General features: G+C 39.9%; 1 protein-coding gene across 2 annotated transcripts in view; it reads left to right on the forward strand.

Moving 5' to 3' along the window:
* The window catches only part of TFEB (transcription factor EB), a 96686-nt gene that overhangs the window by 3535 nt on the left and 78744 nt on the right, over positions 1-14407 (forward strand). For both annotated transcript variants that reach the window (XM_083359865.1, XM_083359863.1), the window contains exon 2: positions 14367-14403. The gene's annotated coding sequence lies outside the window, so the exon portion shown is untranslated. The remainder of the gene's footprint in view (positions 1-14366; positions 14404-14407) is intronic.

Raw genomic sequence — 14407 nt, forward strand, 5'->3', positions numbered from 1 at the left:
CTAGAAAATGTGGTGAAAAATCGTGAGCTTTTCTTTGTGACCTTTGGAAGCATATAGCGTGAAATAATGCTAGAGTGAACACACATTTCATCAGCTTTTCATTTAAGTGCTACTTGGATCCCCATAGGCACCTTGGAAGTGTATTCAGCGAAGCATGAATACATGATATGGTGTAATGTACACTGATAGCTCATCCTCAGTGTGCTCATCAGTTCTTGCTTGCTCATCAAACTGGAGGGAGCTGTCAATTTTGCATATGGCACAACACTGAGGGAAAGAGTCAACAGCTAAAGAGTGAGAAATAAATTTCAATTAGCTAGAAAATAGCAAAATTAAATTTAGCAGAGAGAAATGCACTTAGGAAACAAATCAAGTTTATCAGAATATGGTACAGGGTATCTTGTTTGGTAATAGTACTTAGACAGTACTGGAACAGGCCTTGGAATAATTAGTTCATTTGCAAACTGAACATAAGCCAGCAATTTTAGGCTGCATCAAGGGAAGTGTAGTCTTCAAATAACAGGATGTAATCCCATGATTTTATTTTATATTGGTGAGATCCCATCTTGAGTATTCTGTGCATCTCTGGACCACATACTTTAAAAAATGTTGAGTAAGAATAATTAGGAGACCAGAAACCAAATCCTATGAAGAGACATTGAAAGAACTGAAGATTCTTAGCTTTGAGAGAGAATTCGATAGACATCTTCAAATATTTGAAAAAAAAAATGGATTGGAGTTTTTAGAGGGTGGGATTTTGGTTAGAGTCATGTATGGACCAGTTGCCTGATTTGTGCTGTATTTCTTTGCTAGATTTATATCTCACCTTTCTTTTATGAGTTCAAGCTAGTTTATGTAGGGATCATCCTCCATTATTATTCCCACAGAGAGAGATTGATTGGCTCAAAGTAACCCAATGAATTCCATTGGTGAGATAGACTTGAACCTGGATCTCCTCTTGTAGTGGTTCTCTTATTATATATAAATTGTGGTATGACCAACAAAATATTGAGTTCTCCAACAATCTGTAATGAAGGACAAAGTATGAATTAGTCATAGTATTGAAAAAAATGTTTATAATTAAGGTGTCTTCCTCTTTGTCATTAATACAAGCAGTATTTCTTATATAATTGAAAATAAAATGGGACAACTGAGTGGAACTTTGAATGGATGCATGAATATATTCATTATTTGGTGCTCTTTCAGAGCTTGATATTAAACGTATAGAGACCTTTAAAAAAATACATATTATTGAACAGTCTTGCTGTTCTTTCCTGTTGAGTGACTTTATATACATACATATATATATATATGGATCTTTGGTTATTCGGGTTTTTCCCCGCGTAGAACTAAAGGTGTAGGGGCGACGTTTCGACGGAATCCCATCCGTCATCATCAGGCTGGTGGCTTCTGCTTCCTTCTTCTGGGAGAAGCATGTGGCTGTTTGTTCCTCTTTTTTAACATTATATATATATATAATGTATATATATATATATATATATATATATATATATATATATATATATATATATATATATATATATGTACATTATATATATGTAATGTTAAAAAAGTATGTATGTATGTATAATGTATATGTATATGTATATATGTATATATGTATATATATATAGTTACATGATTAATTAGCCACATATTATGTGACCATATTATCTTGGTATCAAAGGGGAGAGGTCAGATTATTACAATGGACAAGAGGAGATGACTTTAAATGTTGACTCACCAAATGATAGTTAATTGGCAGAGTTAATTTGATTTCCCAGAATAAAACTTGCTATTATTTGTGTTAAAGCTCTACTGTAATAAGCCCAGGGGTATATTATCCATCCCAGAAGCATTCACTCCGCCACCAATATAAATGTATGCAAGGATTATTCAAATACAGCACAATGTTGTCACCACATGCTAGAACTTTGACTCATTCTGTGTCTTCTCCTATTATATCTAGTGAATCCCTCTTTCTTTGGTGCCTCAGTTTTTATATTGGTTTGTTTGTTTATTTGTTTATTTGTTTGTTTATTTATTTATTTATTTATTTATTTATTTATTTATTTATTTATTTATTTATTTATTTAGATTTTTATACCGCCCTATTCCCGAAGGACTCAGGGCGGTTTACAGGGCAGCATAAAATACAATATAAGGATAATATAAAATTAAATTAAATTAATTAAGCCCAACAATTAAAACAATATATAAAAAGCTAAAACCCCTTCAGTCCAGGCCTGATAGATCGAAAAACCAAGTTTTCAGGTCCCGGCGAAATGAACGCAGATTGGGGGCGGTCCAAAGTTCCACAGGTAAATCATTCCAAAGGGCAGGCGCACCCACAGAGAATGCCCTCCCTCTGGGGATCACCCACCGGCACTCCTTAACCGGCGGCACCCTGAGAAGGCCCTCCCTGTGGGAGCGCACAGGACGATGGGAAGTTGATGCCGGCAGCAGGTGTTCCCTTAGATAATCCAGACCCAAGCCATTTAGAGCTTTATAGGTCATTACCAGCACCTTGAATCTCACCCGGAGGGCAACCGGAAGCCAATGCAGCTCACAGAGAAGAGGTGTTACACGGGAGTATCGGGAAACTCCCATAACAACTCGTGCGGCTGCATTCTGCACCAGTTGAAGCCTCCGCGTGGTCCTCAAGGGCAGCCCCATGTAGAGAGCATTGCAGTAGTCTAGCCAGGAGGTCACGAGCGCATGGGTGACTCTGCGTAGGGCATCTCGGTCCAGATAGGGCCGCAACTGGCGCACCAGACTTAGCTGGGCAAAAGCCCCCCTGGTCACAGCTCCTATATGGTCTTCAAAATTGAGCCGTGAATCCAAGAGGACACCCAAGTTGCGAGCCCTATTGACGGGGGGTAACACCTCACCCCCCCATCATTAAAGATGGAATGGACTGGTTAGTCCGAGATGCCGGTATGCATAGCCACTCAGTCTTGGCAGGATTGAGACGAAGCCTGTTTCTCCCCATCCAAACCCGGACTGCCTCCAGGCAACGGGACATCACGTCGAGTGCATCACTGGGTTGGTTCGGGGTGGAGAGAAAAAGTTGGGTATCATCAGCGTACTGATGATACCCCACCCCGAAACCACAAATGAGCTCGCCCAGCGGTTTCATGTAGATGTTGAACAGGAGGGGAGAGAGGACCGACCCCTGAGGGACTCCACAAATGAGAGACCTTTGGGCGGACCTCTGCCCTCCCGTCAACATCGACTGCGAGCGGCCCAGGAGGTAGGAGGAGAACCACCGTAAAACAGTGCCTCCCACTCCCAACCCCCTGAGACGCCGCAGTAGGATACCATGGTTGATGGTATCGAAAGCCGCTGAGAGATCTAAAAGGACTAGAGGAACATCCCCTGTCCTGAGCCCACCAGAGATCATCCACCAGTGCGACCAATGCCGTCTCCGTGCTGTACCCGGGCCTGAAACCCGATTGGTACGGGTTGAGACAATCAGTTTCCTCCAGGAACAGAGGAAGCTGATGTGCCACCACACTCTCAACAACCTTCATCAAAAAGTGAAGGTTGGAGACTGGACGGTAGTTATTTAAAACAGCTGGGTCCAGGACAGGCTTCTTGAGGAGGGGTCTCACCACCGCTTCCTTCAAGGCGGCAGGGAAGACACCCTCCTTCAAGGAAGCAGATATTACTGCCTGGAACCAGCCTCGTGTCTCCTCCCGAGCCGCATAAACCAGCCAGGAGGGGCACGGGTCCAGTAAACAAGCGGTGGAGCTCAGTCTTCTCATGATCCTGTCCACGTCATCGGGGGAAACAGGGTCGAACTCAGTCCAGATAACATGCTCAAGACTGCTTGATTCCTCCATGCCAGACTCTGCCCAGTCAGTCCAAATTGGTCCGGATCTGAGCGATTTTGTCCACCAGATGATGACTAAACTCCTCAGCCCGTCCCTGTAAGGGATCCTCCCTCGTCTCCTGATTAAGGAGAGAGCGAGTCACCCTAAACAGGGCGGCTGGGCGATTATCTGCGGACGCGATGAGGGCAGCGAAGTAATTAGACTTCACCATCCTCATCGCAGTGAGATAAGACCTTGTAAAGGCTCTTAGTCGCAATCGGTCAGATTCAGACCGGGTGGATCTCCAACCGCTCTCTAGACCCCGTCTCCGACGCTTCATCTCCTGGAGCTCCACAGAAAACCATGGGGCCCAACGGGATCTGTGCCGGGTCTGGGGTTGCAAGGGTACAACACGGTCGAGTGCCTCGGTGGCCGCCCTTTCCCAGGCATCCACCAAGGCATCGACCGGGCTGTGAGTGAGGGAGATAGGTAAGGACCCAAGCACCATCTGGAACCGTTCTGGGTCCATTAGGTACCTGGGACGGAACCACCTGGTCGGTTCCACGGTCCGGCGGCAGGGGGTGGCACAGCGGAAGACCAATATTCTCTGCCATAGATTTATGACTTATAGTAGTAAATTTAAAAAATAGTTTTAAAAGAAATTATTGTAGCGGAGCACTTACACTAAATTTAATGTTACATTCTATTTTCAGAATTTAGAGCTGAGTCTTGCTTTTTATGTAACTAAAATAGCACCCCTGACTAGAGAAAAACATTGGCATATTTGCAGAAGCAGATGCTTTCAAGAAGTAAAAAGAAATATTTAAGCAATAAATGCAGTTGAGGGGCAAGCCAGCCCAATAAGAACTGAACTTTGCTCATGGACAAGGAATACTGACTGATTGCTAGGAGAGTGGCAAATGGGAAAGAGAATTGAGTATTTTGGAAGAAAATATTTGGCTGATTTTAGAGTTTATGTTATTTTAAAATACATTTATGAGGCCTCTCAACTCCAAACAATTTAGGGTAGTGTATAAGAATAAAAACAGGAAAAAAGACAACCCAATCAGCAAAAAAATGATTAGCTCAGAGGGAAAACCCCCATGTTCTTTTAACACAATAATATCCTTGAGCCCCCCCCATCCTAGCCCAAAGTCCGGGAAAAGAGCCAGGTCTTCAGGGCACATCCAAAGGACACAGGACAGGGACCATTCAGACCTCGGGGGGGGGGGAATATTGTTCCAGAGGGGAGGTACCATAACAAAATAGATATAAAAAGGAATATCCCTTATTGCCTGTACTGTGGCATTCTAAACCCATTGCAGCTTCTGAGTAGTCTTCAGGGCAGAACCACATAGACTGCATTGTAAAGTCCATGCACAAGGTGACCAAAGTGTGAGTGACCACGAGTGACCCCAGGAATGGGCTCAAATGGTACACAAGATGAATTTGTGCAAAGCCCCTCCTGGCTACAGTTTCCATTTTTTTGAGCAGGTGCTGAAAGTTCAGGAGGAGCCCCAGGTTATGCATTAGTTCCAAGTGGATAAGTTCAATCTCATCCAAAACTAAAAGTCAAGGACTCCAAATCCAAGTGCCCCAATACAGCGACAGCCATCCAGTCTTGCTAAGGTTGAGCATGAGTCTGTTTCCACCCTCCTCCCATCCACAATTCAATAGTCTCCAGGCACCGGGACAACACATGCCCTGTTCACCGCCCTGAGTCCTTCAGGAGAAGGGCGGTATAAAAATTTAATAAACTATAAACTATAAACTTGGACAACATCACTCGGTCAACTTGGGATTGAAATGTACAGCTAGCTATCATCACGATATTGATGATATTTGACCCCAGTTGACAGATGACCTCACCCAGTGATCTCATATAGATGTTAAAAGGAGGATTTAAGAGCATCTGTAGATCAGGGACTTTGGGTTTGATCTCTCCTTTTTGTTAATACTGACTGCAAAAATAAAGGAGGAGAAAAGAACAGGGCAGAATACGCTTGTTGGACTGGTAGAGAATCCAGAAGGAATAATAAATTCCTTGTGGTAAGGAAAACATTACATAGTCAATTTCTACAAAAGATTGAGGAAAAAGTAGAATAAAGATATAAAAATAAAATTTGGCATATAACTAGAACATTAAAAAAAGAAACTGAAGGCTTGATTTTGGCTGCTCAGGAGCAAGCTTTTCAAACTAATGCAATCAAGGGCAGAATTGAAAAATCAAATGATTCAAAATACAGATTGTACAAAGGCAGAAGAAACTGTAGAACACACACTCAGTTTGTGTAAAAAGATTGCACAAACTGATGGTAAGCAATGACATAACACAATCACCAAAATGATTCACTGGACCATCTGTAAAGATTATCAGTAATGAAAAATTGGTTGGCAGGTTTGTTTGTTTGACTTGTATGCCACCCATCTCATCTAGAGATGACTGGGTGGCTTACAAACATTAAAAGACAGTAAAACATTAAAACAATAAATAATAAATTGTGGAATTTCCAAATACAAACTGATAAATAACAGTCATAACACATCAGATTTAACTGTAGTTGAAAAGAATGAAGTGTGGATAATTGATGTGGTAACATCAAGGGATTGTAGACTGAAGAGAAGATTATTGGGATGTTTTGCTGCAGCCTGACTTGTATCTTCCATTCCATAAATTCACAGTTCCATAAAACACACCAGTCATTACAGAATATCCTTTCTATTTTGTGAGACTGTTTCCATTGTTTCAGTGTAAATGTTGCTTTTTAAAAAAATAAAAAAACCCAGACGTGTGTTCTTGGTACGTGCAAATATTTGCCTTCCATTTTCAATATATGGATATTGAGATACTTTCCGAGTGACACTGGATGGCCCAAATCCAGGAATTCTTATCTGCAGGAAGTTGTAGGAGGGTGCAAATGTAATTTCATTTTCCCCTCCCCTTCTTTCTATGTGTGTATGTTTCCAGTCTATAGTTATGTCTTAATATACTGTGGATACTTAAAAATCTGACTGGTTTCATTCTTCAGTGTAGATTTATTAAATAAATGTTGCCGTTCTTTGGAAATAAAGATGATACTCAAATTTCTTGATTTCCTTCCCAGAGGCTAGAATGATTAGTCTTTATGTATGGACAATACTCCTGGCTGCATTCACTAAAACTTTCTTTAAAAAAATCCAATTTATAACAATTAGTTGTAATATAAAATAGTACTAAAGTGGGGAACATGAGATGATTTCAAGGACGAAAAAAAGAGTTTTCTAAATAATTCTCCTTGTCATCATTCCTCTGCCATCAACAAAATTACCAAGTGTTGGTAATTATTATTTTAATACTTAACAGCTAGCAATTTCCTTCAGATTTCTGACTATGTGGCTGTGATCTCACTTTTGAATTTTGTGACATCATTCAAAAGATGTACAGTACGTGTACAAACCAACTGGCCTATATGCCATGTGAAACTTTAACAAGCTTCCATTGTCTAGATCCACACAACTCACTAAGCCATAAATCAGGTTTACAAATCAGCACTGTATTCACAAATGGAGCAAATCAATTTAAGGATGCACAATATTGCTTGATGGAAAAGGCAGTCCAGGATTGTTGTAATCGTGTAATGTTGACATTGTAGCAGCATTTCTTTCTACAAAATCCTTTTAAAATACAATATCTGGTCAAGGACTAGGATGGCATTACACTCTTCTCTCGTCATCCAGATTGTACAAACTTTAGAAATCTGTAGTGCTAAGCAGGTTTTGGTGAAGTCTAATGATTTTTGTTCGTTGCTTTAATGGCATTAGCTGAGTTTCCAGAGTTGCCTAGCAGCTGTACAGTGCATTTGGCACAAAGCCTACTGGGTGAACGGCTGACGGAGACATGGACATCATGTTTTGGAGTAATTGACTTTAAGGTTTCTCTTAAATTGGAGAGACAAGCTTTTTCTCAGACAAAGCCTTGAACTGTTTAAGGACATGATAGTGAAGTCCACTGCCTCAAAGGGTATCTGCTTTGTGTGAATGTAGGTGAATCAAGATTCTATGATTTGGGTTTCTCGGTAGTTTTTTCATCTTTTATTGATAAACTAGCAAAAGGCTTGTTTGCAGAATTAAGGGTCACAGGGGAGTTCTTGCTGGATATTTATCTTGAGAAGTTGACATCTGCTTTCCCTCGAGAGCAAAGAGTGTTTTATTTTAGGGTGTTTTAGTTAGCAAAAATATATACTTCCTTAGTTCCTATAGAGCCTGTCTATGAAACCGTCTATGAAAAGCCTGCCTTTCATAGAAGACCTGTATATTGCAAAAGTCAGTAGGAAGGCTGAAAAGGTATCCTTGCATCCTGGACATAAACTGTTTCAACTCCTCACCTTGGGATGACACTACAGGGCTTTGCAAGCCAAAATAACTAGACCCAGGCAGAGTCCCCCCCCCCCCCCGATTTGATAGACTTCAACATTGGGAGCTATTCTACAATATGAAGGTCAGTAGTAAGAAATGTAAAGTCAGATGCATGTGCATGAAATATGGCGCATTTGGCTTAGCAGCAGTACTTGTGATAAGGATTTGATGTCCTGGTGGAACACAGATTAAGCATGAATTATGTGTGCTGCAGCTGCAAAACCAGGAAATGCAATATTAAGCTTTATCAATAGAGGTATATTGAGAAGTGATAGTTCTATGCTGCACTAGTTCATCCAATTCCAGTTCAAGAAGAATGCTGAAGAAGTGGAAAGAGTGCAGAAAATAGCAGCAAAGATAATGAGAATCCTGGAAGAACAGTTAAAGGAGCAGGGCACATATAGCTTTAAAAAAAGGGGAGACATGATAATGGCCTTCCATTCTTGAAGGGCTGTCACATGGAAGAGTATTTATTCTTCATAGTGCTCAAGGATAGGACGAGAACTAATGAGTGGAAGCTTTACCAAACTCTAAGGAAGAATTTTTTGGCTGTTTGAACAGTTTGTGAAACTGCCTGCTTCCTAATGGGTGCTTCATTACTTGAGATTTGCTGTGGACAAGGAGCAGTACTAGAAGACCTGAAAGTTTGTTCCAACACTGTGATTCTGTGATTTTAGATGGCAAAGCCTCAAGCTATGATTCTGCATACTAAGACAGGTTTTTAGCATAATTCATATTTGATTTGATGCCTGATATGAAAGTATGTTCTTTACATAGACATTGTTGAAATGTTGAGCCTCTTTCCAGAACACTGGAATAATCAGTTACCAGAAAATAATTACTAGAGCCATTTGCTCATTTTAGATTTATAGCTTCTTTCAGTATTATGTCATCATTTTTTCTGATGTCATAATAATAATGAGATTTATATAACCTCATTGACTAAGTGATGCTAGAATATGTTGTAAGTGAACGGGTTGAATAGCCTCAGCTTTACGAAATTTAATATAAACTGTTTTAGAATGGTGGGATAATGCGATAAATTTGAGCTAAAATTAATGGAAAGGAAATAGAGGGAAGATGTTTGAAATTGTATAGCAGTTCTGGGGTAATGTTTGGAAAAGAATACAACTTTCCTCTATCTTTGGCCATGTTTGCTACACATACTTTTTACTTGTTAGCATGAATTGCCATTCACTTCACAGACAGGACTAGGTTTGGTTCTGTATAGTTTGTAGGCAAGGAAAGTGCAACCAAACTGGCTGATTTTTCCCCCCTTAGTGTAATTCACATTGCATTTTGGGGAGGTTGCATCTAGATGAGTCCCAGAACTCTTTGTCATGGTTCCGACAGATGAAACCCATCAAAAGAACTTCGAGGCATTATTTTCCTTAAAGAATCTTTTATTTGGGAAACAAAGTATTGGCACTACATAGTTGAACCCAAAAACTAAATTCCCCTCCCCTGGATACAAAGTAACAAAGTACAATTCCCACCCCCAATAAACAGTCATAAATCACATTCCCCAATTAGCTTGAAGCACGGGCTTTCTCCCCAACAGTCCAGCCCACCAAAACGTTATCGGCTCTGGACCCAGTTTGTCCTTGGATTCCCACAGCAGAGTTATTATTATTACGACTAACTGAACTCTCATTCCAATCCCCCCTCCCAGCACCAACTAATTCTAAAAACAGAGAAAATGGCTGCATTTTCATCTGTTGTCAAAGCAAGAAGATCAGATGTTAGCAGCATTGACACTCTTCTGTTTGAGGCTGGGAAATTCGAGGTTACCTTACAAGTGTAGAATATTTCATGTTCACAATGAGACAGTATTATATTGCCACTTAGGAATCAAGGGCAGACAAAAATATAGAGCTCCCATAACTGAGATATAGAGTGTGGCAAAAATTAAGCAGGAAACATGATTATTTGCATCCAAATAGCTAGTGAAGACTTATGAGGCCTTGACTTTTTAAAATTATTCCATGCATTACTCTATCTGCATTACACTCTTAACCTATATTAATCCATAATAATATTAATTATTATGATAATTCGAAAGAACTAAACTCTGTAATGCATAAATACATAGCAAGTAGCTCTTTTGTTGCTTTTTTGCATGCAAATCGCAACATATGTTGTAATCCTCCAAATGGCCCTAAGGAGTAAGGAAGGAAGGAAAGAAAGAAAGAATGAATGAAAGAAGGGAAGAAATAATAATAATAAAGTTGGGAGGGATCTTGGAGGTCATCTAGTCCAATCCCCTGCTCAGGGAGGAAACCCTATACCATTTCAAACAAATGGCTGTCCAGTCTCTTCTTAAAAACTTCCAGTGTTGGAGCATTCACAGGTTTTGGAGGCAGGTTGTTCCACTGATTAATTGTTCTAACTGTCAGGAAGTTTCTCCTTAGTTCTAGGTTGCTTCTCTCCTTGATTAGTTTCCATCCGTTGCTTCTTGTCCTGCCTTCAGGTGCTTTGGAGAATAGCTTGACTCCCTCTTCTTTGTGGCAGCCCCTGAGATATTGGAACACTGCTATCATGTCACCCCTCGCCCTTCTCTTCATTAAACTACACATACCCAATTCCAGCAACCATTCCTTGTATGTTTTAGCCTCCAGACCTCTAATCATCTTTGTTGCTCTTCTCTGTACCCTTTCTAGAGTCTCAACATCTTTTTTTACATTGTGGTGACCAAAACTGGATGCAGTATTCCAAGTGTGGCCTTACCAAATCATTGTAAAGTGGTATTAACACTTCACGTGATCTTGATTCTATCCCTCTGTTAATGCAGCCTAGCACTGTGTTGGCTTTTTTGGCAGCTGCAGCATACTGCTGGCTCATATTGAAGTGATTATCTACTAAGACTCCGAGATCCCTCTCTCAAAGAAGAGAAGAGCATAAGCGGTGCTCTGCTGGATCAGAGCCCTGACCCATCTAGTCCAGCAATCTGTTCTCACAGTGGCCCAACCAACTGCACAAGGAAGCCCATTAGTCTCTCAGCAGATGGTCTTCAGATGCAGTCATGCTGCCATCCAGGCTAATAGCCATTAATCCACATGGCTTACGTGGATTTGTCCTATTCTTTGTTGAAGACAGCCAAGTTGGTATCCGGCACCACATCTCATAGTAGTCCATCCATTGGTTCTAGGAATGTGGAAGAAATCTCTCTTATGGACATATAGCACACTTTAACCATGTCAACTAAATACCCGGCAGATGTATTTGCGCAGCATGCCAAGCTTCATTCGTATTAAACTTAATTAGGTATTTTTTGTGTGTGATTTAGCAGGTAGTGTGAAGCCAGCTTGTTTGTTATGATTCAAAAAAGTGTTAATTTGATAACCATGTTACATATGCTTGTAAACATAGCAAATGTATAAACAAAGTGTAAAAATCTGTACAGCAAAACACAGAGGATAGCCACTTGCTTTGTGTTTCATGTAACATGAAGTTTAGCTTCACTTTGCTTCGTGAGCTACGGTGTAGGAGAAATGATATATGTGAAACAGATTCAGGATGAAGAAAATGTTTTCAAGATGACAGAATGTTTTTCCTTTACTACCCACTCCTCTTCTCCTGTTGTTTTGAATATGATGCCTGCTTGCTTGAGGCTTGAGCATGAGACAGTTTTCTTCTATTTGCTTGGATGTTCCCAGGAAGAAATGCAAAACTGCTTTTTGTAAATGGCTACTTCTACTCTTCCATTTTTCGAAATGCCTTCAGCAAAGAACTAGAGCATTGCAGTTAGGTTGGTAGGTATACTGGATTACTTGGATGCAAGTTTCAATAATTTACCCTGAGAATCTCTGTTTTCAAATCAATTTCATGACCTATGAAGATTCCAATTCTGCAAATTTTATAATTGTAATTGCCATTTTTACTCTTAGTGGAAAACCTGCTTAATTTCCCCGGCGTTGATTTGAATCGTATAAGCTTGAGTCTTCTTTGGCTACGTTAATGGTTGACCAAAGCTGGAAACTGGATTCCCCAAAAGTCATGCCAGTTCTTTTTGGCCTCTCAATAGCTTTCAATATTATCAATCGCAGTATCTTTCTGACTGCCAATTAGAGCTGAAGATAGGAGACCCTGTTTTCCAGTGGTTGCAGTCCTTCCTGTCAGACTGTTTTCAGAATTTTCCACGAGATCTACTTATTTACTTACTAGCGTATTTATTTTATTTAACTGATTAATTAAATAAATTAATTAATTTGTAACCCAGCTTTATTATTTTTATAAATAACTCAAGGCGATGAACACATCCTTCTTTCTCCTCCTATTTTCTCCACAAAACAAGCCTGAGAGATGGATTGGACTGTAAGAGAGTGATTGGCCTAAAGTCACCTAGCTTGCTTTCATGGCTAAGGCAGGACTTGAACTCATGATCTCCTGCTTTCTAGGCTGGTGCCTTAACCACTGGACCAAACTGGCTAATGTTTAAGTAATATTTAATATCTAAGCCATTAACCTATAGTATCTCAGAGGATCATTTCTTATCCCCTATGATAGAGAGTTAGGGGAATGATTCCCTGATTACTCCCTTATTTTCCTTGAGGAAAATAGATAACTTTACATAAGCAAAAAGGGCTGAAACATTCTCTAAGTTCTGGGAAACAAGGTAGTATTTTGAAGAGGTTTTAGTAGACTCCTCCCTGATTGTCTTCTGTAGCTATATGAAACAGTTGTGAGAAGTCATCTAGTTCTTGAGTGAGGTGTCAAGAGCCTGCTTTTTGCCAACTAACTTCATGAATGCAGGCATTTCCCTTGAATAATAGCTAAGATGAACAAACTGATGTTAAACCCAGACAAGTAAAGCTACTTTTGCTTGGGAAGCAAAGTTCTGGAATGACTGTTCCAGAATTGCATTGAGAGGGGAGTTGTGGGAGCAATCTTTGGCTTGTACTTGTGCATGGTTTCCCAGACAATAACAGTGGCAAGTAGTTCATTTGTACAGTTATGTCTGGAGCACCAGATGTGGCTGCCCCTAAGCCAGTTATCCATGCTAAGTTGCATCCTGACTTTCCAGAAAAAGCATAGATATCCTGAGACCACAATGTTTGAGGTATCCTATAAAGCTCTAGGACAGGTGCTTTCTATAAGGCTGTAGTTGAAGAATGTCCAGAAACGTAGCAAAATGATAGCAGCCAAGCTGCTAACTGTTATAGAATACTGAGAGTACATTACATTTACACTGAAATGCTCCCAGTCATTTAATAGTGAATTAATAGCTGTTTTCAAAGAAGACATTCTGAAAATATGGCAGCAGAGAAACATCAAAGTAGGGTGTTGGTGGCCTATTCTTCTCTATCTTACTATCCGCTGGCCTGGTACACAGGGGATTTCCCCTTTCAGTCCATCTGTTTCCCCCTCAATCATTTGAGTTGACTGTAAAAACATACATGCAATGAGAAAATGCTTCCGCTCTGTGCCTAAACTTGTACTGTGAGATGTAATATACAAATAAAAAGATTTATTGCTATCATTCTGTCCTTTTCATCACTTCCTTCTGTGACCCACAAAAATTGCAAAATCTAAGGAGATGGTTTCCATTTTATATTCTTCACTCTGTGAGTTTACTGTAATGGTGACAGAATAAATAAAAATTATGTTGAGTTAGATAAGCATATATGAACAAAACCTCTTTACTGATCAGCCATTAAATTGTTGAACCATCTTACCACTGGAGAATTTAAGGAAATTATTCTTTTGATTTTTCCCTGCACAAAATAAGGTAGAACAACGTAGTATATTAAATAAATCCTTACTATTCATTGACTTACAGCCCTTTCTGATTTGGCAACCCCTTTCTTATAAACCCAAGGCCAGAAATTTAGGATAAATCACATTAATTTAAATGCATTCTTAAATGTTCCTGTATATTCACCACAACTTTTCATTGTAAATATAAGCCCTAGGAAAAGGCATAGATTTCCAGAAATTATAAAGTTTGAAGTATCCTTGTCAATTTCTGCAGTGTCCATTTCTGCAGTGTGTGGAATTTGGCCTAAACTCTTCTGATGTATATTTGCATTTATGAAATATTTGAATACTTTTTGCTAAATGCTGTTGCAGAAAGAAATATTCTGGAAATGGTAGACTTAGACAATCATTATAGAGTCCTTGGTGCTCTCTGAGCTTGTTTTTTTTTCTTCCTTGCAGACACTCGTTACCTGAGTAGGTAACATCATCAGTGCTGGTGA

The sequence above is a fragment of the Vipera ursinii genome, assembly GCF_947247035.1.
Source record: "Vipera ursinii genome assembly, chromosome: 3".
NCBI classification, from domain to species: Eukaryota; Metazoa; Chordata; class Lepidosauria; order Squamata; family Viperidae; genus Vipera; species Vipera ursinii.